Source organism: Eptatretus burgeri, chromosome 2, assembly GCF_056783735.1.
Source record: "Eptatretus burgeri isolate ZD-2024b chromosome 2, Ebu_testis_v1, whole genome shotgun sequence".
NCBI lineage: Eukaryota > Metazoa > Chordata > Myxini > Myxiniformes > Myxinidae > Eptatretus > Eptatretus burgeri.
The window spans coordinates 24,544,025-24,571,300 of NC_140962.1; the positions used below are offsets into that span (position 1 = coordinate 24,544,025).

General features: G+C 42.3%; 6 non-coding genes across 6 annotated transcripts; all 6 read right to left on the bottom strand.

The window, feature by feature from the left end:
* Positions 1 to 3,508: 3,508 nt before the first annotated feature.
* TRNAN-GUU (transfer RNA asparagine (anticodon GUU)) lies at positions 3,509 to 3,582 on the bottom strand. The gene has a single exon. It is a non-coding gene; the product is annotated as a tRNA-Asn (tRNA).
* Positions 3,583 to 7,039: 3,457 nt separating this feature from the next.
* Positions 7,040 to 7,113, bottom strand: TRNAN-GUU (transfer RNA asparagine (anticodon GUU)). The gene has a single exon. It is a non-coding gene; the product is annotated as a tRNA-Asn (tRNA).
* Positions 7,114 to 14,150: 7,037 nt separating this feature from the next.
* TRNAN-GUU (transfer RNA asparagine (anticodon GUU)) lies at positions 14,151 to 14,224 on the bottom strand. Its single transcript has one exon. It is a non-coding gene; the product is annotated as a tRNA-Asn (tRNA).
* Positions 14,225 to 17,692: 3,468 nt separating this feature from the next.
* TRNAN-GUU (transfer RNA asparagine (anticodon GUU)) lies at positions 17,693 to 17,766 on the bottom strand. The gene has a single exon. It is a non-coding gene; the product is annotated as a tRNA-Asn (tRNA).
* A 3,467-nt stretch (positions 17,767 to 21,233) lies between these two features.
* TRNAN-GUU (transfer RNA asparagine (anticodon GUU)) lies at positions 21,234 to 21,307 on the bottom strand. The gene has a single exon. It is a non-coding gene; the product is annotated as a tRNA-Asn (tRNA).
* Positions 21,308 to 24,780: 3,473 nt separating this feature from the next.
* Positions 24,781 to 24,854, bottom strand: TRNAN-GUU (transfer RNA asparagine (anticodon GUU)). The gene has a single exon. It is a non-coding gene; the product is annotated as a tRNA-Asn (tRNA).
* Positions 24,855 to 27,276: the final 2,422 nt, after the last annotated feature.

Sequence of the window (27,276 nt, forward strand, 5' to 3'; positions counted from 1 at the left end):
CAACGGTTCTTTCTCACACGTAACTCGGATATACCATGAACCTACCATACCAGTTTCATGTGTATCTGTCTCATAGTCTCTGAGATACAACGAACTTTTTTAAAATATATTTCAACCAGGGTTCTTTCAAAGTCGATCTTCTCCGACAGTTTTCATCGGATCCGGCTGGAAATTTTTGACAATATGGATGAATGTACGTCCCACAGTGGCTCGTGTCCCGATTTTTGATTTTCGAAAAAATTATTTTTTTTATGATTTTTCAAATTTTCAAAGTCCCGTTGCTCGGCAACGGTGGTGTCCATAGCAACGGTTCTCATTTGCACACAACTCGGTCATGGTATGAACCTTCCAACCAGGTTTCATCGAAATCGCCATTGTGTTAACGGAGCACTGGACCGAACAGAGGGACAGACAGACAAACATATCGACGGAAATACTGATAATTGGGATAGAACAAATTTCAAAAAAAAAAATTCGTCGAGATCAAAGACCCAACAGACAGACAGACAGACATAGAGACACACAACAATCACGAATATCGTGGTCACTTATTTTTTTGTGAAAATAATTTTTCGTGAACCAATTAAATAAAAGATCGTCCCTGGGTGGGCTCGAACCACCAACCTTACAGTTAACAGCCAAACGCGCGAACGAATTGCGCCACAGAGACAACTTAGTAAGTATTGTTGAAACACGTTTATTTGACACAATGGTAGAGGTACTGGAGTTGTCAGTTTTACCCACTGCGTTGTGTGCAAGTCTGAAGACGACAATGGTTCACGAGCGGTATTTGATGATGTATATTGTTTAAGAAGTCAAGGATGAGACAATGTGACAATGTTTGACCAAGTCATAAAAATGATCAACATGATGTGGTACGAGTGACAGATTATGAGCTGCAAAATGTCGAAAACCCGGTTTCGTTCAACAACTTTCAAAATTTGACCTTTGCATAACCTTTATAGGTCCCATAACAATGTTGTGGACATTAAATATGGAAACAGGATACGTTCTATAGCTTATTGTCATTAGTTTGTCGAAGAATGTCGAAAACCCGGTTCAATTCCCCCAACTTTGAAAATTTGACCTTTGTGAACTTTAAAGGTCAAAGGTCAAGGATAATGATCTTTGTGGCAAAATTCCTCAGGAACATTCCAGGAACAATATAACGTCATATCAGCTCTAAGGCATTTCGCACTCCTCGGATTATCCACACTTTGATGAAATCAGCGAAAAAACAAACTTGAAGGGGGCGCCACGGGCAAGCTGTTCGAGATAGAGCAACATGGTTTGAAGACTTGAGGTGGGGAATGACCTCAAGATTATGTATAAAAAATATTGTCATCCAATCTCTCAAAGTTTTTGCGGTCATATGATTTTGATGTCAAAATTCACAATTTTCTAAGTTCGTGACCTTGATCTTGGGACGAAAATGACATATCGAGCTCTGTAGGGCCACGCAGGTGCCATTGGGCGAACCAAATACCGAAACCCCTGTCAGATTCGACAAACCCCCTCGGAGAAGATGCAAATTTAAATCGGCTTCCCCCTAAAAGCACAAGTTTTTTGGGCGTGGCTCCGCCCATATTGAGCACACCACGCCCATTCTCAGTAAAACACAACGAAATCGTGACATCAACCTCCCACCAAAATTTTTTCAGGATCGGATCAAAGCCCACGGGGCTATGCTCGGGACAGACAGACAGACAGACAAGCAGGGAGGTGGACATGTGAAATCGATCAATTCGAATTTAGTCGTTTTTCAGCCGTCACGAGAGCAACAAAAGCGTCCATAGCAACGGTTCTTTCTCACACATAAGTAGGACATCCCATGAACCTACCATTCAGGTTTCATGTAGATCTGACTCATAGTCTCTGAGATATAATGCACTTCTTTTTTTTATTGTTTTGGACCAGGGTTCATTCAAAGTCTATCTTCTCCGACAGTTTTCATAGGAACCGGCTGGAAATTTTTGACAATATGCCAGAATGTGCTGCCCACAGTCGCTCCTGGCCCGATGATTTATTTTCGAAAAAATAAATTTTTTATGATTTTTCTAAAATTTCAAAGTTCCGTTGCTGGGCAACGTTGCTGCCCATGGCAATGGTTCTCATTTGCAAACAACTCGGTCTTGGAATGAACCGACCAACCAAGTTTCATCGAAATCGCCATTGTATTAACGGAGCGCTGGACCGAACAGACAGACAGACAGACAGACAGACAGACAAACCGGTAGGCGGACATGGGTAGTCGACAACCCAATAGAACCTAACGCGATAGGCTCGTTCGATGGGGAATGACATGAGGATTAAGCACAAGAAAATTCATGATTCCAGCTTCAAGGGTTAATGCTGCAGATTGTTTTTTCATAAAAACACCCCCACATTTAGAGGTTTTTCGGCCGTTGCGACGCAACGGAGGGGTCCATAGCAACGATTCCTTCTCACCCATAACTAGGACATACCATGAACCTACCATAGCAGTTTCATGTATATCTGACTCATAGTCTCTGAGATATCACGAACTTCGTTTTTTTTATTGTTTTCGACCAGGTTTCATTCAAAGTCTATCTTCTTCGACAGTTTTCCTAGGATCCGGCTGTAAATTTTTGACAATATGGCTGAATTTACTGCCCACAGTCGTTCGTGGCCCGATGTTTTATTTTCCAAAACCTTTTTTTCATGATTTTTCAAATATTTCAAAGTCCCGGTGCTTGGCAACGTTGCTGTTCATAGCAAGGGTTTTCATTTACACACAACTCGGTCATGGAATGAACCTCCCAACCAAGTTTCATCGAAATCGCCATTGTATTAACGGAGCACTGGACCGAACAGCCAGACAGACAGACAGAAAGCCTGCAGGCGGACATGGGTCGTCGGTTATTGCAAGGCAACGTTGGGGTCCATAGCAACGGTTCTTCCTCACACATAACTCGGATATACCATGAACTTACCATACCAGTTTCATGTGTATCTGACTCATAGTCTCTGAGATACAACGAACTTTTTTTTTAATTGATTTCAACCAGGGTTCTTTCAAAGTCGATCTTCTCCGACAGTTTTCATCGGATCCGGCTGGAAATTTTTGACAATATGGATGAATGTACGTCCCACAGTGGCTCGTGTCCCGATTTTTGATTTTCGAAAAAATTATTTTTTTTATGATTTTTCAAATTTTCAAAGTCCCGTTGCTCGGCAACGGTGGTGTCCATAGCAACGGTTCTCATTTGCACACAACTCGGTCATGGTATGAACCTTCCAACCAGGATTCATCGAAATCGCCATTGTGTTAACGGAGCACTGGACCGAACAGAGGGACAGACAGACAAACATATCGACGGAAATACTGATAATTAGGATAGAACAAATTTCAAAAAAAAAAAATTCGTCGAGATCAAAGACCCAACAGACAGACAGACAGACATAGAGACACACAACAATCACGAATATCGTGGTCACTTATTTTTTTGGTGAAAATATTTTTTCGTGAACCAATTAAATAAAAGATCGTCCCTGGGTGGGCTCGAACCACCAACCTTTCGGTTAACAGCCGAACGCGCTAACCAATTGCGCCACAGAGACAACTTAGTAAGTAGTGTTGAAACACGTTTATTTATCACAATAGTAGAGGTACTGGAGTTGTCAGTTTTACCCACTGCGTTGTGTGCAAGTCTGAAGACGACAATGGTTCACGAGCGGTATTTGATGATGTGTATTGTTTAAGAAGTCAAGGATGAGACAATGTGAAAATTGTTGACCAAGTGATAAAAATGATCAACATGATGTGGTACGAGTGACAGATTATGAGCTGCAAAATGTCGAAAACCCGGTTTTGTTCAACAACTTTCAAAATTTGACCTTTGCATAACCTCTGAAGGTCACAAAACAATGTTGTGGACATTAAAATATGGAAACAGGATACGTTCTAGAGCTTATTGTACTGAGTTCGTCGAAGAATGTCGAAAACCCGGTTCGATTCCCCAACTTTGAAAATTTGACCTTTGTGAACTTCAAAGGTCAAAGGTCAAGGATAATGATCTTTGGTGCAAAAATTCCTCTGGAACATTCCAGGAACAATATAACGTCATATAGGCTATATGACATTTCGCACTCCTCGGATTATCCAGACTTTGATGAAATCAGCGTAAAAACAAACTTGAAGGGGGCGCCACGGGCAAGCTGTTCGAGATTGAGCAAAATGGTTTCAAGATTGAGGTGGGAAATGAGCTCAAGATTATGCATAAAAAATATTGTCATCCAATCTCTCAAAGTTTTTGCGGTCGTATGATTTTGATGTCAAAATTCACAATTTTCTAAGTTCGCGACCTTGACCTTGGGACGAAAATGACATATCGAGCTCCGTAGGGCTATGCAGGTGCCATTGGGTGAACCAAATACCGAAACCCCTGTCAGATTCGACAAACCCCCTCGGAGAAGATGCAAATTGAAATCGGCTTCCCCCGAAAAGCACAAGTTTTTTTGGGCGTGGCTCCGCCCATATTGAGCACACCACGCCCATTCTCAGTAAAACACAACGAAATCGTGACATCAACCTCCCACCAAAATTTTTTCAGGATCGGATCAAAGCCCACGGGGCTATGCTCGGGACAGACAGACAGACAGACAAGCAGGGAGGTGGACATGGGAAATCGATCAATTCGAATTTAGTCGTTTTTCAGCCGTCAAGAGAGCAACAAAAGCGTCCATAGCAACGGTTCTTTCTCACACATAAGTAGGACATCCCATGAACCTACGATTCAGGTTTCATGTCGATCTGACTCATAGTCTCTGAGATATAATGCACTACTTTTTTTTATTGTTTTGGACCAGGGTTCATTCAAAGTCTATCTTCTCCGACAGTTTTCATAGGAACCGGCTGGAAATTTTTGACAATATGCCAGAATGTGCTGCCCACAGTCGCTCCTGGCCCGATGATTTATTTTCGAAAAAATAAATTTTTTATGATTTTTCTAAAATTTCAAAGTTCCGTTGCTGGGCAACGTTGGTGTCCATGGCAATGGTTCTCATTTGCACACAACGAGGTCTTGGAATGAACCTACCAACCAAGTTTCATCGAAATCGCCATTGTATTAACGGAGCGCTGGACCGAACAGACAGACAGACAGACAAGCCGGTAGGCGGACATTTGTCGTCGACAACCCAATAGAACCTGACGCGATAGGCCCGTTCGATGGGGAATGACATGAGGATTAAGCACAAGAAAATTCATGATTCCAGCTTCAAGGGTTAATGCTGCAGATTGTTTTTTCACAAAAATACCCCCACATTTAGAGGTTTTTCGGCCGTTGCGACGCAACGGAGTGGTCCATTGCAACGATTCCTTCTCACCCATAACTAGGACATACCATGAACCTACCATAGCAGTTTCATGTATATCTGACTCATAGTCTCTGAGATATCACGAACTTCGTTTTTTTATTGTTTTCGACCAGGTTTCATTCAAAGTCTATCTTCTTCGACAGTTTTCATTGGATCCGGCTGTAAATTTTTGACAATATGGCTGAATTTACTGCCCACAGTCGTTCGTGGCCCGATGTTTTATTTTCGAAAACCTTTTTTTTCATGATTTTTCAAATATTTCAAAGTCCCGGTGCTTGGCAACGTTGGTGTTCATAGCAAGGGTTTTCATTTACACACAACTCGGTCATGGAATGAACCTCCCAACCAAGTTTCATCGAAATCGCCATTGTATTAACGGAGCGCTGGACCGAACAGACAAACAGACAGACAGACAGACAGACAGACAAACCGGTAGGCGGACATGGGTAGTCGACAACCCAATAGAACCTAACGCGATAGGCTCGTTTGATGGGGAATGACATGAGGATTAAGCACAAGAAAATTCATGATTCCAGCTTCAAGGGTTAATGCTGCAGATTGTTTTTTCAGAAAAACACCCCCACATTTGGAGGTTTTTTGGCCGTTGCGACGCAACGGAGGGGTCCATAGCAACGATTCCTTCTCACCCATAACTCGGACATACCATGAACCTACCATAGCAGTTTCATGTATATCTGACTCATAGTCTCTGAGATATCACGAACTTCGTTTTTTTTATTGTTTTCGACCAGGTTTCATTCAAAGTCTATCTTCTTCGACAGTTTTCGTAGGATCCAGCTGTAAATTTTTGACAATATGGCTGAATTTACTGCCCGCAGTCGTTCGTGGCCCGATGTTTTATTTTCCAAAACCTTTTTTTTCATTGATTTTTCAAATATTTCAAAGTCCTGGTGCTTGGCAACGTTGGTGTTCATAGCAAGGGTTTTCATTTACACACAACTCGGTCATGGAATGAACCTCCCAACCAAGTTTCATCGAAATCGCCATTGTATTAACGGAGCACTGGACCGAACAGCCAGACAGACAGACAGAAAGCCTGCAGGCGGACATGGGTAGTCGGTTATTGCAAGGCAACGTTGGGGTCCATAGCAACGGTTCTTTCTCACACATAACTCGGATATACCATGAACCTACCATACCAGTTTCATGTGTATCTGACTCATAGTCTCTGAGATACAACGAACTTTTTTTATTGATTTCAACCAGGGTTCTTTCAAAGTCGATCTTCTCCGACAGTTTTCATCGGATCCGGCTGGAAATTTTTGACAATATGGATGAATGTACGTCCCACAGTGGCTCGTGTCCCGATTTTTGATTTTCGAAAAAATTATTTTTTTTATGATTTTTCAAATTTTCAAAGTCCCGTTGCTCGGCAACGGTGGTGTCCATAGCAACGGTTCTCATTTGCACACAACTCGGTCATGGTATGAACCTTCCAATCAGGTTTCATCGAAATCGCCATTGTGTTAACGGAGCACTGGACCGAACAGAGGGACAGACAGACAAACATATCGACGGAAATACTGATAATTAGGATAGAACAAATTTCAAAAAAATTCGTCGAGATCAAAGACCCAACAGACAGACAGACAGACATAGAGACACACAACAATCACGAATATCGTGGTCACTTATTTTTGGTGAAAATATTTTTTCGTGAACCAATTAAATAAAAGATCGTCCCTGGGTGGGTTCGAACCACCAACCTTTCGGTGAACAGCCGAACGCGCTAACCAATTGCGCCACAGAGACAACTTAGTAAGTAGTGTTGAAACACGTTTATTTATCACAATAGTAGAGGTACTGGAGTTGTCAGTTTTACCCACTGCGTTGTGTGCAAGTCTGAAGACGACAATGGTTCACGAGCGGTATTTGATGATGTGTATTGTTTAAGAAGTCAAGGATGAGACAATGTGAAAATTGTTGACCAAGTGATAAAAATGATCAACATGATGTGGTACGAGTGACAGATTATGAGCTGCAAAATGTCGAAAACCCGGTTTTGTTCAACAACTTTCAAAATTTGACCTTTGCATAACCTCTGAAGGTCACAAAACAATGTTGTGGACATTAAAATATGGAAACAGGATACGTTCTAGAGCTTATTGTACTGAGTTCGTCGAAGAATGTCGAAAACCCGGTTCGATTCCCCCAACTTTGAAAATTTGACCTTTGTGAACTTTAAAGGTCAAAGGTCAAGGATAATGATCTTTGGTGCAAAAATTCCTCTGGAACATTCCAGGAACAATATAACGTCATATAGGCTATATGACATTTCGCACTCCTCGGATTATCCAGACTTTGATGAAATCAGCGTAAAAACAAACTTGAAGGGGGCGCCACGGGCAAGCTGTTCGAGATTGACCAAAATGGTTTCAAGATTGAGGTGGGAAATGACCTCAAGATTATGCATAAAAAATATTGTCATCCAATCTCTCAAAGTTTTTGCGGTCGTATGATTTTGATGTCAAAATTCACAATTTTCTAAGTTCGCGACCTTGACCTTGGGACGAAAATGACATATCGAGCTCCGTAGGGCTATGCAGGTGCCATTGGGCGAACCAAATACCGAAACCCCTGTCAGATTCGACAAACCCCCTCGGAGAAGATGCAAATTGAAATCGGCTTCCCCCGAAAAGCACAAGTTTTTTGGGCGTGGCTACGCCCATATTGAGCACACCACGCCCATTCTCAGTAAAACACAACGAAATCGTGACATCAACCTCCCACCAAAATTTTTTCAGGATCGGATCAAAGCCCACGGGGCTATGCTCAGGACAGACAGACAGACAGACAAGCATGGAGGTGGACATGGGAACTCGATCAATTCGAATTTAGTCGTTTTTCAGCCGTCACGAGAGCAACAAAAGCGTCCATAGCAACGGTTCTTTCTCACACATAAGTAGGACATCCCATGAACCTATCATTCAGGTTTATGTAGATCTGACTCATAGTCTCTGAGATATAATGCACTTCTTTTTTTATTGTTTTGGACCAGGGTTCATTCAAAGTCTATCTTCTCCGACAGTTTTCATAGGAACCGGCTGGAAATTTTTGACAATATGCCAGAATGTGCTGCCCACAGTCGCTCCTGGCCCGATGATTTATTTTCGAAAAAATAAATTTTTTATGATTTTTCTAAAATTTCAAAGTCCCGTTGCTGGGCAACGTTGGTGTCCATGGCAATGGTTCTCATTTGCACACAACGAGGTCTTGGAATGAACCTACCAACCAAGTTTCATCGAAATCGCCATTGTATGAACGGAGCGCTGGACCGAACACAGACAGACAGACAGACAGACAGACAAGCCGGTAGGCGGACATGGGTAGTCGACAACCCAATAGAACCTGACGCTATAGGCCCGTTCGATGGGGAATGACATGAGGATTAAGCACAAGAAAATTCATGATTCCAGCTTCAAGGGTTAATGCTGCAATTGTTTTTTCACAAAAATACCCCCACATTTAGAGGTTTTTCGGCCGTTGCGATGCAACGGAGGGGTCCATTGCAACGATTCCTTCTCACCCATAACTAGGACATACCATGAACCTACCATAGCAGTTTCATGTATATCTGACTCATAGTCTCTGAGATATCACGAACTTCGTTTTTTTATTGTTTTCGACCAGGTTTCATTCAAAGTCTATCTTCTTCCACAGTTTTCATTGGATCCGGCTGTAAATTTTTGACAATATGGCTGAATTTACTGCCCACAGTCGTTCGTGGCCCGATGTTTTATTTTCGAAAACCTTTTTTTCATGATTTTTCAAGTATTTGAAAGTCCCGGTGCTTCGCAACGTTGGTGTTCATAGCAAGGGTTTTCATTTACACACAACTCGGTCATGGAATGAACCTCCCAACCAAGTTTCATCGAAATCGCCATTGTATTAACGGAGCGCTGGACCGAACAGACAGACAGACAGACAGACAGACAGACAGACAGACAGACAGACACACCGGTAGGCGGACATGGGTAGTCGACAACCCAATAGAACCTAACGCGATAGGCTCGTTCGATGGGGAATGACATCAGGATTAAGCACAAGAAAATTCATGATCCAGCTTCAAGGGTTCATGCTGCAGATTGTTTTTTCATAAAAACACCCCCACATTTAGAGGTTTTTCGGCCGTTGCGACGCAACGGAGGGGTCCATAGCAACGATTCCTTCTCACCCAGAACGAGGACATACCATGAACCTACCATAGCAGTTTCATGTATATCTGACTCATAGTCTCTGAGATATCACGAACTTCGTTTTTTTATTGTTTTCGACCAGGTTTCATTCAAAGTCTATCTTCTTCGACAGTTTTCCTAGGATCCGGCTGTAAATTTTTGACAATATGGCTGAATTTACTGCCCACAGTCGTTCGTGGCCCGATGTTTTATTTTCCAAAACCTTTTTTTTCATTGATTTTTCAAATATTTCAAAGTCCCGGTGCTTGGCAACGTTGGTGTTCATAGCAAGGGTTTTCATTTACACACAACTCGGTCATGGAATGAACCTCCCAACCAAGTTTCATCGAAATCGCCATTGTATTAACGGAGCAGTGGACCGAACAGCCAGACAGACAGACAGAAAGCCTGCAGGCGGACATGGGTCGTCGGTTATTGCAAGGCAACGTTGGGGTCCATAGCAACGGTTCTTCCTCACACATAACTCGGATATACCATGAACTTACCATACCAGTTTCATGTGTATCTGACTCATCGTCTCTGAGACACAACGAACTTTTTTTTATTGATTTCAACCAGGGTTCTTTCAAAGTCGATCTTCTCCGACAGTTTTCATCGGATCCGGCTGGAAATTTTTGACAATATGGATGAATGTACGTCCCACAGTGGCTCGTGTCCCGATTTTTGATTTTCGAAAAAATTATTTTTTTTATGATTTTTCAAATTTTCAAAGTCCCGTTGCTCGGCAACGGTGGTGTCCATCGCAACGGTTCTCATTTGCACACAACTCGGTCATGGTATGAACCTTCCAACCAGGTTTCATCGAAATCGCCATTGTGTTAACGGAGCACTGGACCGAACAGAGGGACAGACAGATAAACATATCGACGGAAATACTGATAATTAGGATAGAACAAATTTCAAAAAAAAAAATTCGACGAGATCAATGACCCAACAGACAGACAGACAGACATACAGACACACAACAACAACGAATATCGTGGTCACTTATTTTTTTGTGAAAATAATTTTTCGTGAACCAATTAAATAAAAGATCGTCCCTGGGTGGGCTCGAACCACCAACCTTACAGTTAACAGCCAAACGCGCGAACGAATTGCGCCACAGAGACAACTTAGTAAGTAGTGTTGAAACACGTTTATTTATCACAATAGTAGAGGTACTGGAGTTGTCAGTTTTACCCACTGCGTTGTGTGCAAGTCTGAAGACGACAATGGTTCACGAGCGGTATTTGATGATGTGTATTGTTTAAGAAGTCAAGGATGAGACAATGTGAAAATTGTTGACCAAGTGATAAAAATGATCAACATGATGTGGTACGAGTGACAGATTATGAGCTGCAAAATGTCGAAAACCCGGTTTTGTTCAACAACTTTCAAAATTTGACCTTTGCATAACCTCTGAAGGTCACAAAACAATGTTGTGGACATTAAAATATGGAAACAGGATACGTTCTAGAGCTTATTGTACTGAGTTCGTCGAAGAATGTCGAAAACCCGGTTCGATTCCCCCAACTTTGAAAATTTGACCTTTGTGAACTTTAAAGGTCAATGGTCAAGGATAATGATCTTTGGTGCAAAAATTCCTCTGGAAAATTCCAGGAACAATATAACGTCATATAGGCTATATGACATTTCGCACTCCTCGGATTATCCAGACTTTGATGAAATCAGCGTAAAAACAAACTTGAAGGGGCGCCACGGCCAAGCTGTTCGAGATTGAGCAAAATGGTTTCAAGATTGAGGTGGGAAATGAGCTCAAGATTATGCATAAAAAATATTGTCATCCAATCTCTCAAAGTTTTTGCGGTCGTATGATTTTGATGTCAAAATTCACAATTTTCTAAGTTCGCGACCTTGACCTTGGGACGAAAATGACATATCGAGCTCCGTAGGGCTATGCAGGTGCCATTGGGCGAACCAAATACCGAAACCCCTGTCAGATTCGACAAACCCCCTCGGAGAAGATGCAAATTGAAATCGGCTTCCCCCGAAAAGCACAAGTTTTTTGGGCGTGGCTCCGCCCATATTGAGCACACCACGCCCATTCTCAGTAAAACACAACGAAATCGTGACATCAACCTCCCACCAAATTTTTTTCAGGATCGGATCAAAGCCCACGGGGCTATGCTCGGGACAGACAGACAGACAGACAAGCAGGGAGGTGGACATGGGAAATCGATCAATTCGAATTTAGTCGTTTTTCAGCCGTCATGAGAGCAACAAAAGCGTCCATAGCAACGGTTCTTTCTCACACATAAGTAGGACATCCCATGAACCTTCCATTCAGGTTAATGTAGATCTGACTCATAGTCTCTGAGATATAATGCACTTCTTTTTTTATTGTTTTGGACCAGGGTTCATTCAAAGTCTATCTTCTCCGACAGTTTTCATAGGAACCGGCTGGAAATTTTTGACAATATGCCAGAATGTGCTGCCCACAGTCGCTCCTGGCCCGATGATTTATTTTCGAAAAAATAAATTTTTTATGATTTTTCTAAAATTTCAAAGTCCCGTTGGTGGGCAATGTTGGTGTCCATGGCAATGGTTCTCATTTGCACACAACGAGGTCTTGGAATGAACCTACCAACCAAGTTTCATCGAAATCGCCATTGTATTAACGGAGCGCTGGACCGAACAGACAGACAGACAGACAGACAAGCCGGTAGGCGGACATGGGTAGTCGACAACCCAATAGAACCTGACGCTATAGGCCCGTTCGATGGGGAATGACATGAGGATTAAGCACAAGAAAATTCATGATTCCAGCTTCAAGGGTTAATGCTGCAATTGTTTTTTCACAAAAATACCCCCACATTTAGAGGTTTTTCGGCCGTTGCGATGCAACGGAGGGGTCCATTGCAACGATTCCTTCTCACCCATAACTAGGACATACCATGAACCTACCATAGCAGTTTCATGTATATCTGACTCATAGTCTCTGAGATATCACGAACTTCGTTTTTTTATTGTTTTCGACCAGGTTTCATTCAAAGTCTATCTTCTTCCACAGTTTTCATTGGATCCGGCTGTAAATTTTTGACAATATGGCTGAATTTACTGCCCACAGTCGTTCGTGGCCCGATGTTTTATTTTCGAAAACCTTTTTTTCATGATTTTTCAAATATTTCAAAGTCCCGGTGCTTGGCAACGTTGGTGTTCATAGCAAGGGTTTTCATTTACACACAAATCGGTCATGGATTGAACCTCCCAACCAAGTTTCATCGAAATCGCCATTGTATTAACGGAGCGCTGGACCGAACAGACAGAGAGACAGACAGACAGACAGACAGACAGACAGACAGACAGACAGACAAACCGGTAGGCGGACATGGGTAGTCGACAACCCAATAGAACCTAACGCGATAGGCTCGTTCGATGGGGAATGACATGAGGATGAAGCACAAGAAAATTCATGATTCCACCTTCAAGGGTTAATGCCGCAGATTGTTTTTTCATGAAAACACCCCCACATTTAGAGGTTTTTCGGCCGTTGCGATGCAACGGAGGGGTCCATAGCAACGATTCCTTCTCACCCATTACTAGGGCATACCATGAACCTACCATAGCAGTTTCATGTATATCTGACTCATAGTCTCTGAGATATCACGAACTTCGTTTTTTTTATTGTTTTCGACCAGGTTTCATTCAAAGTCTATCTTCTTCGACAATTTTCCTAGGATCCGGCTGTAAATTTTTGACAATATGGCTGAATTTACTGCCCACAGTCGTTCGTGGCCCGATGTTTTATTTTCCAAAACCTTTTTTTTCATTGATTTTTCAAATATTTCAAAGTCCCGGTGCTTGGCAACGTTGCTGTTCATAGCAAGGGTTTTCATTTACACACAACTCGGTCATGGAATGAACCTCCCAACCAAGTTTCATCGAAATCGCCATTGTATTAACGGAGCACTGGACCGAACAGCCAGACAGACAGACAGAAAGCCTGCAGGCGGACATGGGTCGTCGGTTATTGCAAGGCAACGTTGGGGTCCATAGCAACGGTTCTTCCTCACACATAACTCGGATATACCATGAACTTACCATACCAGTTTCATGTGTATCTGACTCATCGTCTCTGAGACACAACGAACTTTTTTTTTATTGATTTCAACCAGGGTTCTTTCAAAGTCGATCTTCTCCGACAGTTTTCATCGGATCCGGCTGGAAATTTTTGACAATATGGACGAATGTACGTCCCACAGTGGCTCGTGTCCCGATTTTTGATTTTCGAAAAAATTATTTTTTTTATGATTTTTCAAATTTTCAAAGTCCCGTTGCTCGGCAACGGTGGTGTCCATCGCAACGGTTCTCATTTGCACACAACTCGGTCATGGTATGAACCTTCCAACCAGGTTTCATCGAAATCGCCATTGTGTTAACGGAGCACTGGACCGAACAGAGGGACAGACAGACAAACATATCGACGGAAATACTGATAATTAGGATAGAACAAATTTCAAAAAAAAAAATTCGTCGAGATCAAAGACCCAACAGACAGACAGACAGACATAGAGACACACGACAATCACGAATATCGTGGTCACTTATTTTTTTGGTGAAAATATTTTTTCGTGAACCAATTAAATAAAAGATCGTCCCTGGGTGGGTTCGAACCACCAACCTTTCGGTGAACAGCCGAACGCGCTAACCAATTGCGCCACAGAGACAACTTAGTAAGTAGTGTTGAAACACGTTTATTTATCACAATAGTGGAGTTACTGGAGTTGTCAGTTTTACCCACTGCGTTGTGTGCAAGTCTGAAGACGACAATGGTTCACGAGCGGTATTTGATGATGTGTATTGTTTAAGAAGTCAAGGATGAGACAATGTGAAAATTGTTGACCAAGTGATAAAAATGATCAACATGATGTGGTACGAGTGACAGATTAGGAGCTGCAAAATGTCGAAAACCCGGTTTTGTTCAACAACTTTCAAAATTTGACCTTTGCATAACCTCTGAAGGTCACAAAACAATGTTGTGGACATTAAAATATGGAAACAGGATACGTTCTAGAGCTTATTGTACTGAGTTCGTCGAAGAATGTCGAAAACCCGGTTCGATTCCCCCAACTTTGAAAATTTGACCTTTGTGAACTTTAAAGGTCAAAGGTCAAGGATAATGATCTTTGGTGCAAAAATTCCTCTGGAACATTCCAGGAACAATATAACGTCATATAGGCTATATGACATTTCGCACTCCTCGGATTATCCAGACTTTGATGAAATCAGCGTAAAAACAAACTTGAAGGGGGCGCCACGGGCAAGCTGTTCGAGATTGAGCAAAATGGTTTCAAGATTGAGGTGGGAAATGAGCTCAAGATTATGCATAAAAAATATTGTCATCCAATCTCTCAAAGTTTTTGCGGTCGTATGATTTTGATGTCAAAATTCACAATTTTCTAAGTTCGCGACCTTGACCTTGGGACGAAAATGACATATCGAGCTCCGTAGGGCTATGCAGGTGCCATTGGGCGAACCAAATACCGAAACCCCTGTCAGATTCGACAAACCCCCTCGGAGAAGATGCAAATTGAAATCGGCTTCCCCCTAAAAGCACAAGTTTTTTGGGCGAGGCTCCGCCCATATTGAGCACACCACGCCCATTCTCAGTAAAACACAACGAAATCGTGACATCAACCTCCCACCAAAATTTTTTCAGGATCGAGATCAAAGCCCACGGGGCTATGCTCGGGACAGACAGACAGACAGAGAAGCAGGGAGGTGGACATGGGAAATCGATCAATTCGAATTTAGTCGTTTTTCAGCCGTCATGAGAGCAACAAAAGTGTCCATAGCAACGGTTCTTTCTCACACATAAGTAGGACATCCCATGAACCTACCATTCAGGTTTATGTAGATCTGACTCATAGTCTCTGAGATATAATGCACTTCTTTTTTTTATTGTTTTGGACCAGGGTTCATTCAAAGTCTATCTTCTCCGACAGTTTTCATAGGAACCGGCTGGAAATTTTTGACAATATGCCAGAATGTGCTGCCCACAGTCGCTCCTGGCCCGATGATTTATTTTCGAAAAAATAAATTTTTTATGATTTTTCTAAAATTTCAAAGTCCCGTTGGTGGGCAATGTTGGTGTCCATGGCAATGGTTCTCATTTGCACACAACGAGGTCTTGGAATGAACCTACCAACCAAGTTTCATCGAAATCGCCATTGTATTAACGGAGTGCTGGACCGAACAGACAGACAGACAGACAGACAAGCCGGTAGGCGGACATGGGTAGTCGACAACCCAATAGAACCTGACGCGATAGGCCCGTTCGATGGGGAATGACCTGAGGATTAAGCACAAGAAAATTCATGATTCCAGCTTCAAGGGTTAATGCTGCAGATTGTTTTTTCACAAAAATACCCCCACATTTAGAGGTTTTTCGGCCGTTGCGACGCAACGGAGGGGTCCATTGCAACGATTCCTTCTCAACCATAACTAGGACATAACATGAACCTACCATAGCAGTTTCATATATATCTGTCTCATAGTCTCTGAGATATCACGAACTTCGTTTTTTTATTGTTTTCGACCAGGTTTCATTCAAAGTCTATCTTCTTCGACAGTTTTCATTGGATCCGGCTGTAAATTTTTGACAATATGGCTGAATTTACTGCCCACAGTCGTTCGTGGCCCGATGTTTTATTTTCCAAAACCTTTTTTTCATGATTTTTCAAATATTTCAAAGTCCCGGTGCTTGGCAACGTTGGTGTTCATAGCAAGGGTTTTCATTTACACACAACTCGGTCATGGAATGAACCTCCCAACCAAGTTTCATCGAAATCGCCATTGTATTAACGGAGCGCTGGACCGAACAGACAAACAGACAGACAGACAGACAGACAGACAAACCGGTAGGCGGACATGGGTAGTCGACAACCCAATAGAACCTAACGCGATAGGCTCGTTTGATGGGGAATGACATGAGGATTAAGCACAAGAAAATTCATGATTCCAGCTTCAAGGGTTAATGCTGCAGATTGTTTTTTCAGAAAAACACCCCCACATTTGGAGGTTTTTTGGCCGTTGCGACGCAACGGAGGGGTCCATAGCAACGATTCCTTCTCACCCATAACTCGGACATACCATGAACCTACCATAGCAGTTTCATGTATATCTGACTCATAGTCTCTGAGATATCACGAACTTCGTTTTTTTATTGTTTTCGACCAGGTTTCATTCAAAGTCTATCTTCTTCGACAGTTTTCGTAGGATCCAGCTGTAAATTTTTGACAATATGGCTGAATTTACTGCCCGCAGTCGTTCGTGGCCCGATGTTTTATTTTCCAAAACCTTTTTTTTCATTGATTTTTCAAATATTTCAAAGTCCTGGTGCTTGGCAACGTTGGTGTTCATAGCAAGGGTTTTCATTTACACACAACTCGGTCATGGAATGAACCTCCCAACCAAGTTTCATCGAAATCGCCATTGTATTAACGGAGCACTGGACCGAACAGCCAGACAGACAGACAGAAAGCCTGCAGGCGGACATGGGTAGTCGGTTATTGCAAGGCAACGTTGGGGTCCATAGCAACGGTTCTTTCTCACACATAACTCGGATATACCATTAACCTACCATCCCAGTTTCATGTGTATCTGACTCATAGTCTCTGAGATACAACGAACTTTTTTTTTAATTGATTTCAACCAGGGTTCTTTCAAAGTCGATCTTCTCCGACAGTTTTCATCGGATCCGGCTGGAAATTTTTGACAATATGGATGAATGTACGTCCCACAGTGGCTCGTGTCCCGATTTTTGATTTTCGAAAAAATTATTTTTTTTATGATTTTTCAAATTTTCAAAGTCCCGTTGCTCGGCAACGGTGGTGTCCAGAGCAACGGTTCTCATTTGCACACAACTCGGTCATGGTATGAACCTTCCAACCAGGTTTCATCGAAATCGCCATTGTGTTAACGGAGCACTGGACCGAACAGAGGGACAGACAGACAAACATATCGACGGAAATACTGATAATTGGGATAGAACAAATTTCAAAAAAAAAAATTCGTCGAGATCAAAGACCCAACAGACAGACAGACAGACATAGAGACACACAACAATCACGAATATCGTGGTCACTTATTTTTTTGGTGAAAATATTTTTTCTTGAACCAATTAAATGAAAGATCGTCCCTGGGTGGGCTCGAACCATCAACCTTTCGGTTAACAGCCGAACGCGCTAACCAATTGCGCCACAGAGACAACTTAGTAAGTAGTGTTGAAACACGTTTATTTATCACAATAGTAGAGGTACTGGAGTTGTCAGTTTTACCCACTGCGTTGTGTGCAAGTCTGAAGACGACAATGGTTCACGAGCGGTATTTGATGATGTGTATTGTTTAAGAAGTCAAGGATGAGACAATGTGAAAATTGTTGACCAAGTGATAAAAATGATCAACATGATGTGGTACGAGTGACAGATTATGAGCTGCAAAATGTCGAAAACCCGGTTTTGTTCAACAACTTTCAAAATTTGACCTTTGCATAACCTCTGAAGGTCACAAAACAATGTTGTGGACATTAAAATATGGAAACAGGATACGTTCTAGAGCTTATTGTACTGAGTTCGTCGAAGAATGTCGAAAACCCGGTTCGATTCCCCCAACTTTGAAAATTTGACCTTTGTGAACTTTAAAGGTCAAAGGTCAAGGATAATGATCTTTGTTGCAAAAATTCCTCTGGAACATTCCAGGAACAATATAACGTCATATAGGCTATATGACATTTCGCACTCCTCGGATTATCCAGACTTTGATGAAATCAGCGTAAAAACAAACTTGAAGGGGGCGCCACGGGCAAGCTGTTCGAGATTGAGCAAAATGGTTTCAAGATTGAGGTGGGAAATGAGCTCAAGATTATGCATAAAAAATATTGTCATCCAATCTCTCAAAGTTTTTGCGGTCGTATGATTTTGATGTCAAAATTCACAATTTTCTAAGTTCGCGACCTTGACCTTGGGACGAAAATGACATATCGAGCTCCATAGGGCTATGCAGGTGCCATTGGGTGAACCAAATACCGAAACCCCTGTCAGATTCGACAAACCCCGTCGGAGAAGATGCAAATTGAAATCGGCTTCCCCCTAAAAGCACAAGTTTTTTGGGCGTGGCTCCGCCCATATTGAGCACACCACGCCCATTCTCAGCAAAACACAACGAAATCGTGACATCAACCTCCCACCAAAATTTTTTCAGGATCGGATCAAAGCCCACGGGGCTATGCTCGGGACAGACAGACAGACAGACAAGCAGGGAGGTGGACATGGGAAATCGATCAATTCGAATTTAGTCGTTTTTCAGCCGTCAAGAGAGCAACAAAAGCGTCCATAGCAACGGTTCTTTCTCACACATAAGTAGGACATCCCATGAACCTACCATTCAGGTTTATGTAGATCTGACTCATAGTCTCTGAGATATAATGCACTACTTTTTTTTATTGTTTTGGACCAGGGTTCATTCAAAGTCTATCTTCTCCGACAGTTTTCATAGGAACCGGCTGGAAATTTTTGACAATATGCCAGAATGTGCTGCCCACAGTCGCTCCTGGCCCGATGATTTATTTTCGAAAAAATAAATTTTTTATGATTTTTCTAAAATTTCAAAGTTCCGTTGCTGGGCAACGTTGGTGTCCATGGCAATGGTTCTCATTTGCACACAACGAGGTCTTGGAATGAACCTACCAACCAAGTTTCATCGAAATCGCCATTGTATTAACGGAGCGCTGGACCGAACAGACAGACAGACAGACAAGCCGGTAGGCGGACATTTGTCGTCGACAACCCAATAGAACCTGACGCGATAGGCCCGTTCGATGGGGAATGACATGAGGATTAAGCACAAGAAAATTCATGATTCCAGCTTCAAGGGTTAATGCTGCAGATTGTTTTTTCACAAAAATACCCCCACATTTAGAGGTTTTTCGGCCGTTGCGACGCAACGGAGTGGTCCATTGCAACGATTCCTTCTCACCCATAACTAGGACATACCATGAACCTACCATAGCAGTTTCATGTATATCTGACTCATAGTCTCTGAGATATCACGAACTTCGTTTTTTTATTGTTTTCGACCAGGTTTCATTCAAAGTCTATCTTCTTCGACAGTTTTCATTGGATCCGGCTGTAAATTTTTGACAATATGGCTGAATTTACTGCCCACAGTCGTTCGTGGCCCGATGTTTTATTTTCGAAAACCTTTTTTTTCATGATTTTTCAAATATTTCAAAGTCCCGGTGCTTGGCAACGTTGGTGTTCATAGCAAGGGTTTTCATTTACACACAACTCGGTCATGGAATGAACCTCCCAACCAAGTTTCATCGAAATCGCCATTGTATTAACGGAGCGCTGGACCGAACAGACAAACAGACAGACAGACAGACAGACAGACAGACAAACCGGTAGGCGGACATGGGTAGTCGACAACCCAATAGAACCTAACGCGATAGGCTCGTTTGATGGGGAATGACATGAGGATTAAGCACAAGAAAATTCATGATTCCAGCTTCAAGGGTTAATGCTGCAGATTGTTTTTTCAGAAAAACACCCCCACATTTGGAGGTTTTTTGGCCGTTGCGACGCAACGGAGGGGTCCATAGCAACGATTCCTTCTCACCCATAACTCGGACATACCATGAACCTACCATAGCAGTTTCATGTATATCTGACTCATAGTCTCTGAGATATCACGAACTTCGTTTTTTTATTGTTTTCGACCAGGTTTCATTCAAAGTCTATCTTCTTCGACAGTTTTCCTAGGATCCGGCTGTAAATTTTTGACAATATGGCTGAATTTACTGCCCGCAGTCGTTCGTGGCCCGATGTTTTATTTTCCAAAACCTTTTTTTTCATTGATTTTTCAAATATTTCAAAGTCCCGGTGCTTGGCAACGTTGCTGTTCATAGCAAGGGTTTTCATTTACACACAACTCGGTCATGGAATGAACCTCCCAACCAAGTTTCATCGAAATCGCCATTGTATTAACGGAGCACTGGACCGAACAGCCAGACAGACAGACAGAAAGCCTGCAGGCGGACATGGGTAGTCGGTTATTGCAAGGCAACGTTGGGGTCCATAGCAACGGTTCTTCCTCACACATAACTCGGATATACCATGAACTTACCATACCAGTTTCATGTGTATCTGACTCATCGTCTCTGAGATACAACGAACTTTTTTTTTATTGATTTCAACCAGGGTTCTTTCAAAGTCGATCTTCTCCGACAGTTTTCATCGGATCCGGCTGGAAATTTTTGACAATATGGACGAATGTACGTCCCACAGTGGCTCGTGTCCCGATTTTTGATTTTCGAAAAAATTATTTTTTTTATGATTTTTCAAATTTTCAAAGTCCCGTTGCTCGGCAACGGTGGTGTCCATCGCAACGGTTCTCATTTGCACACAACTCGGTCATGGTATGAACCTTCCAACCAGGTTTCATCGAAATCGCCATTGTGTTAACGGAGCACTGGACCGAACAGAGGGACAGACAGATAAACATATCGACGGAAATACTGATAATTAGGATAGAACAAATTTCAAAAAAAAAAATTCGTCGAGATCAAAGACCCAACAGACAGACAGACAGACATAGAGACACACGACAATCACGAATATCGTGGTCACTTATTTTTTTGGTGAAAATATTTTTTCGTGAACCAATTAAATAAAAGATCGTCCCTGGGTGGGCTCGAACCACCAACCTTTCGGTTAACAGCCGAACGCGCTAACCAATTGCGCCACAGAGACAACTTAGTAAGTAGTGTTGAAACACGTTTATTTATCACAATAGTAGAGGTACTGGAGTTGTCAGTTTTACCCACTGCGTTGTGTGCAAGTCTGAAGACGACAATGGTTCACGAGCGGTATTTGATGATGTGTATTGTTTAAGAAGTCAAGGATGAGACAATGTGAAAATTGTTGACCAAGTGATAAAAATGATCAACATGATGTGGTACGAGTGACAGATTATGAGCTGCAAAATGTCGAAAACCCGGTTTTGTTCAACAACTTTCAAAATTTGACCTTTGCATAACCTCTGAAGGTCACAAAACAATGTTGTGGACATTAAAATATGGAAACAGGATACGTTCTAGAGCTTATTGTACTGAGTTCGTCGAAGAATGTCGAAAACCCGGTTCGATTCCCCCAACTTTGAAAATTTGACCTTTGTGAACTTTAAAGGTCAAAGGTCAAGGATAATGATCTTTGTTGCAAAAATTCCTCTGGAACATTCCAGGAACAATATAACGTCATATAGGCTATATGACATTTCGCACTCCTCGGATTATCCAGACTTTGATGAAATCAGCGTAAAAACAAACTTGAAGGGGGCGCCACGGGCAAGCTGTTCGAGATTGAGCAAAATGGTTTCAAGATTGAGGTGGGAAATGAGCTCAAGATTATGCATAAAAAATATTGTCATCCAATCTCTCAAAGTTTTTGCGGTCGTATGATTTTGATGTCAAAATTCACAATTTTCTAAGTTCGCGACCTTGACCTTGGGACGAAAATGACATATCGAGCTCCGTAGGGCTATGCAGGTGCCATTGGGCGAACCAAATACCGAAACCCCTGTCAGATTCGACAAACCCCCTCGGAGAAGATGCAAATTGAAATCGGCTTCCCCCTAAAAGCACAAGTTTTTTGGCGAGGCTCCGCCCATATTGAGCACACCACGCCCATTCTCAGTAAAACACAACGAAATCGTGACATCAACCTCCCACCAAAATTTTTTCAGGATCGGATCAAAGCCCACGGGGCTATGCTCGGGACAGACAGACAGACAGACAAGCAGGGAGGTGGACATGGGAAATCGATCAATTCGAATTTAGTCGTTTTTCAGCCGTCAAGAGAGCAACAAAAGCGTCCATAGCAACGGTTCTTTCTCACACATAAGTAGGACATCCCATGAACCTACCATTCAGGTTTATGTAGATCTGACTCATAGTCTCTGAGATATAATGCACTTCTTTTTTTTATTGTTTTGGACCAGGGTTCATTCAAAGTCTATCTTCTCCGACAGTTTTCATAGGAACCGGCTGGAAATTTTTGACAATATGCCAGAATGTGCTGCCCACAGTCGCTCCTGGCCCGATGATTTATTTTCGAAAAAATAAATTTTTTATGATTTTTCTAAAATTTCAAAGTTCCGTTGCTGGGCAACGTTGGTGTCCATGGCAATGGTTCTCATTTGCACACAACGAGGTCTTGGAATGAACCTACCAACCAAGTTTCATCGAAATCGCCATTGTATTAACGGAGCGCTGGACCGAACAGACAGACAGACAGACAGACAGACAAGCCGGTAGGCGGACATTTGTCGTCGACAACCCAATAGAACCTGACGCGATAGGCCCGTTCGATGGGGAATGACATGAGGATTAAGCACAAGAAAATTCATGATTCCAGCTTCAAGGGTTAATGCTGCAGATTGTTTTTTCACAAAAATACCCCCACATTTAGAGGTTTTTCGGCCGTTGCGACGCAACGGAGTGGTCCATTGCAACGATTCCTTCTCACCCATAACTAGGACATACCATGAACCTACCATAGCAGTTTCATGTATATCTGACTCATAGTCTCTGAGATATCACGAACTTCGTTTTTTTATTGTTTTCGACCAGGTTTCATTCAAAGTCTATCTTCTTCGACAGTTTTCATTGGATCCGGCTGTAAATTTTTGACAATATGGCTGAATTTACTGCCCACAGTCGTTCGTGGCCCGATGTTTTATTTTCGAAAACCTTTTTTTTCATGATTTTTCAAATATTTCAAAGTCCCGGTGCTTGGCAACGTTGGTGTTCATAGCAAGGGTTTTCATTTACACACAACTCGGTCATGGAATGAACCTCCCAACCAAGTTTCATCGAAATCGCCATTGTATTAACGGAGCGCTGGACCGAACAGACAAACAGACAGACAGACAGACAGACAGACAGACAAACCGGTAGGCGGACATGGGTAGTCGACAACCCAATAGAACCTAACGCGATAGGCTCGTTTGATGGGGAATGACATGAGGATTAAGCACAAGAAAATTCATGATTCCAGCTTCAAGGGTTAATGCTGCAGATTGTTTTTTCAGAAAAACACCCCCACATTTGGAGGTTTTTTGGCCGTTGCGACGCAACGGAGGGGTCCATAGCAACGATTCCTTCTCACCCATAACTCGGACATACCATGAACCTACCATAGCAGTTTCATGTATATCTGACTCATAGTCTCTGAGATATCACGAACTTCGTTTTTTTATTGTTTTCGACCAGGTTTCATTCAAAGTCTATCTTCTTCGACAGTTTTCCTAGGATCCGGCTGTAAATTTTTGACAATATGGCTGAATTTACTGCCCGCAGTCGTTCGTGGCCCGATGTTTTATTTTCCAAAACCTTTTTTTTCATTGATTTTTCAAATATTTCAAAGTCCTGGTGCTTGGCAACGTTGGTGTTCAGAGCAAGGGTTTTCATTTACACACAACTCGGTCATGGAATGAACCTCCCAACCAAGTTTCATCGAAATCGCCATTGTATTAACGGAGCACTGGACCGAACAGCCAGACAGACAGACAGAAAGCCTGCAGGCGGACATGGGTAGTCGGTTATTGCAAGGCAACGTTGGGGTCCATAGCAACGGTTCTTTCTCACACATAACTCGGATATACCATGAACCTACCATACCAGTTTCACTTGGATCTGACTCATAGTCTCTGAGATACAACGAACTTTTTTTTTATTGATTTCAACCAGGGTTTTTTCAAAGTCGATCTTCTCCGACAGTTTTCATCGGATCCGGCTGGAAATTTTTGACAATATGGACGAATGTTCGTCCCACAGTGGCTCGTGTCCCGATTTTTGATTTTCGAAAAAAATTTTTTTTTTATGATTTTTCAAATTTTCAAAGTCCCGTTGCTCGGCAACGGTGGTGTCCATCGCAACGGTTCTCATTTGCACACAACTCGGTCATGGTATGAACCTTCCAACCAGGTTTCATCGAAATCGCCATTGTGTTAACGGAGCACTGGACCGAACAGAGGGACAGACAGACAAACATATCGACGGAAATACTGATAATTAGGATAGAACAAATTTCAAAAAAAAAAAATTCGTCGAGATCAAAGACCCAACAGACAGACAGACAGACATAGAGACACACAACAATCACGAATATCGTGGTCACTTATTTTTGGTGAAAATATTTTTTCGTGAACCAATTAAATAAAAGATCGTCCCTGGGTGGGTTCGAACCACCAACCTTTCGGTTAACAGCCGAACGCGCTAACCAATTGCGCCACAGAGACAACTTAGTAAGTAGTGTTGAAACACGTTTATTTATCACAATAGTAGAGGTACTGGAGTTGTCAGTTTTACCCACTGCGTTGTGTGCAAGTCTGAAGACGACAATGGTTCACGAGCGGTATTTGATGATGTGTATTGTTTAAGAAGTCAAGGATGAGACAATGTGAAAATTGTTGACCAAGTGATAAAAATGATCAACATGATGTGGTACGAGTGACAGATTATGAGCTGCAAAATGTCGAAAACCCGGTTTTGTTCAACAACTTTCAAAATTTGACCTTTGCATAACCTCTGAAGGTCACAAAACAATGTTGTGGACATTAAAATATGGAAACAGGATACGTTCTAGAGCTTATTGTACTGAGTTCGTCGAAGAATGTCGAAAACCCGGTTCGATTCCCCAACTTTGAAAATTTGACCTTTGTGAACTTTAAAGGTCAAAGGTCAAGGATAATGATCTTTGGTGCAAAAATTCCTCTGGAACATTCCAGGAACAATATAACGTCATATAGGCTATATGACATTTCGCACTCCTCGGATTATCCAGACTTTGATGAAATCAGCGTAAAAACAAACTTGAAGGGGGCGCCACGGGCAAGCTGTTCGAGATTGAGCAAAATGGTTTCAAGATTGAGGTGGGAAATGAGCTCAAGATTATGCATAAAAATATTGTCATCCAATCTCTCAAAGTTTTTGCGGTCGTATGATTTTGATGTCAAAATTCACAATTTTCTAAGTTCGCGACCTTGACCTTGGGACGAAAATGACATATCGAGCTCCGTAGGGCTATGCAGGTGCCATTGGGCGAACCAAATACCGAAACCCCTGTCAGATTCGACAAACCCCCTCGGAGAAGATGCAAATTGAAATCGGCTTCCCCTAAAAGCACAAGTTTTTTGGGCGTGGCTACGCCCATATTGAGCACACCACGCCCATTCTCAGTAAAACACAACGAAATCGTGACATCAACCTCCCACCAAAATTTTTTCAGGATCGGATCAAAGCCCACGGGGCTATGCTCAGGACAGACAGACAGACAGACAAGCATGGAGGTGGACATGGGAACTCGATCAATTCGAATTTAGTCGTTTTTCAGCCGTCACGAGAGCAACAAAAGCGTCCATAGCAACGGTTCTTTCTCACACATAAGTAGGACATCCCATGAACCTATCATTCAGGTTTATGTAGATCTGACTCATAGTCTCTGAGATATAATGCACTTCTTTTTTTTATTGTTTTGGACCAGGGTTCATTCAAAGTCTATCTTCTCCGACAGTTTTCATAGGAACCGGCTGGAAATTTTTGACAATATACCAGAATGTGCTGCCCACAGTCGCTCCTGGCCCGATGATTTATTTTCGAAAAAATAAATTTTTTATGATTTTTCTAAAATTTCAAAGTTCCGTTGCTGGGCAACGTTGGTGTCCATGGCAATGGTTCTCATTTGCACACAACGAGGTCTTGGAATGAACCGACCAAGCAAGTTTCATCGAAATCGCCATTGTATGAACGGAGCGCTGGCCCGAACACAGACAGACAGACAGACAAGCCGGTAGGCGGACATTTGTCGTCGACAACCCAATAGAACCTGACGCGATAGGCCCGTTCGATGGGGAATGACATGAGGATTAAGCACAAGAAAATTCATGATTCCAGCTTCAAGGGTTAATGCTGCAGATTGTTTTTTCACAAAAATACCCCCACATTTAGAGGTTTTTCGGCCGTTGCGACGCAACGGAGTGGTCCATTGCAACGATTCCTTCTCACCCATAACTAGGACATACCATGAACCTACCATAGCAGTTTCATGTATATCTGACTCATAGTCTCTGAGATATCACGAACTTCGTTTTTTTATTGTTTTCGACCAGGTTTCATTCAAAGTCTATCTTCTTCGACAGTTTTCATTGGATCCGGCTGTAAATTTTTGACAATATGGCTGAATTTACTGCCCACAGTCGTTCGTGGCCCGATGTTTTATTTTCGAAAACCTTTTTTCATGATTTTTCAAATATTTCAAAGTCCCGGTGCTTGGCAACGTTGGTGTTCATAGCAAGGGTTTTCATTTACACACAACTCGGTCATGGAATGAACCTCCCAACCAAGTTTCATCGAAATCGCCATTGTATTAACGGAGCGCTGGACCGAACAGACAAACAGACAGACAGACAGACAGACAGACAAACCGGTAGGCGGACATGGGTAGTCGACAACCCAATAGAACCTAACGCGATAGGCTCGTTTGATGGGGAATGACATGAGGATTAAGCACAAGAAAATTCATGATTCCAGCTTCAAGGGTTAATGCTGCAGATTGTTTTTTCAGAAAAACACCCCCACATTTGGAGGTTTTTTGGCCGTTGCGACGCAACGGAGGGGTCCATAGCAACGATTCCTTCTCACCCATAACTAGGACATACCATG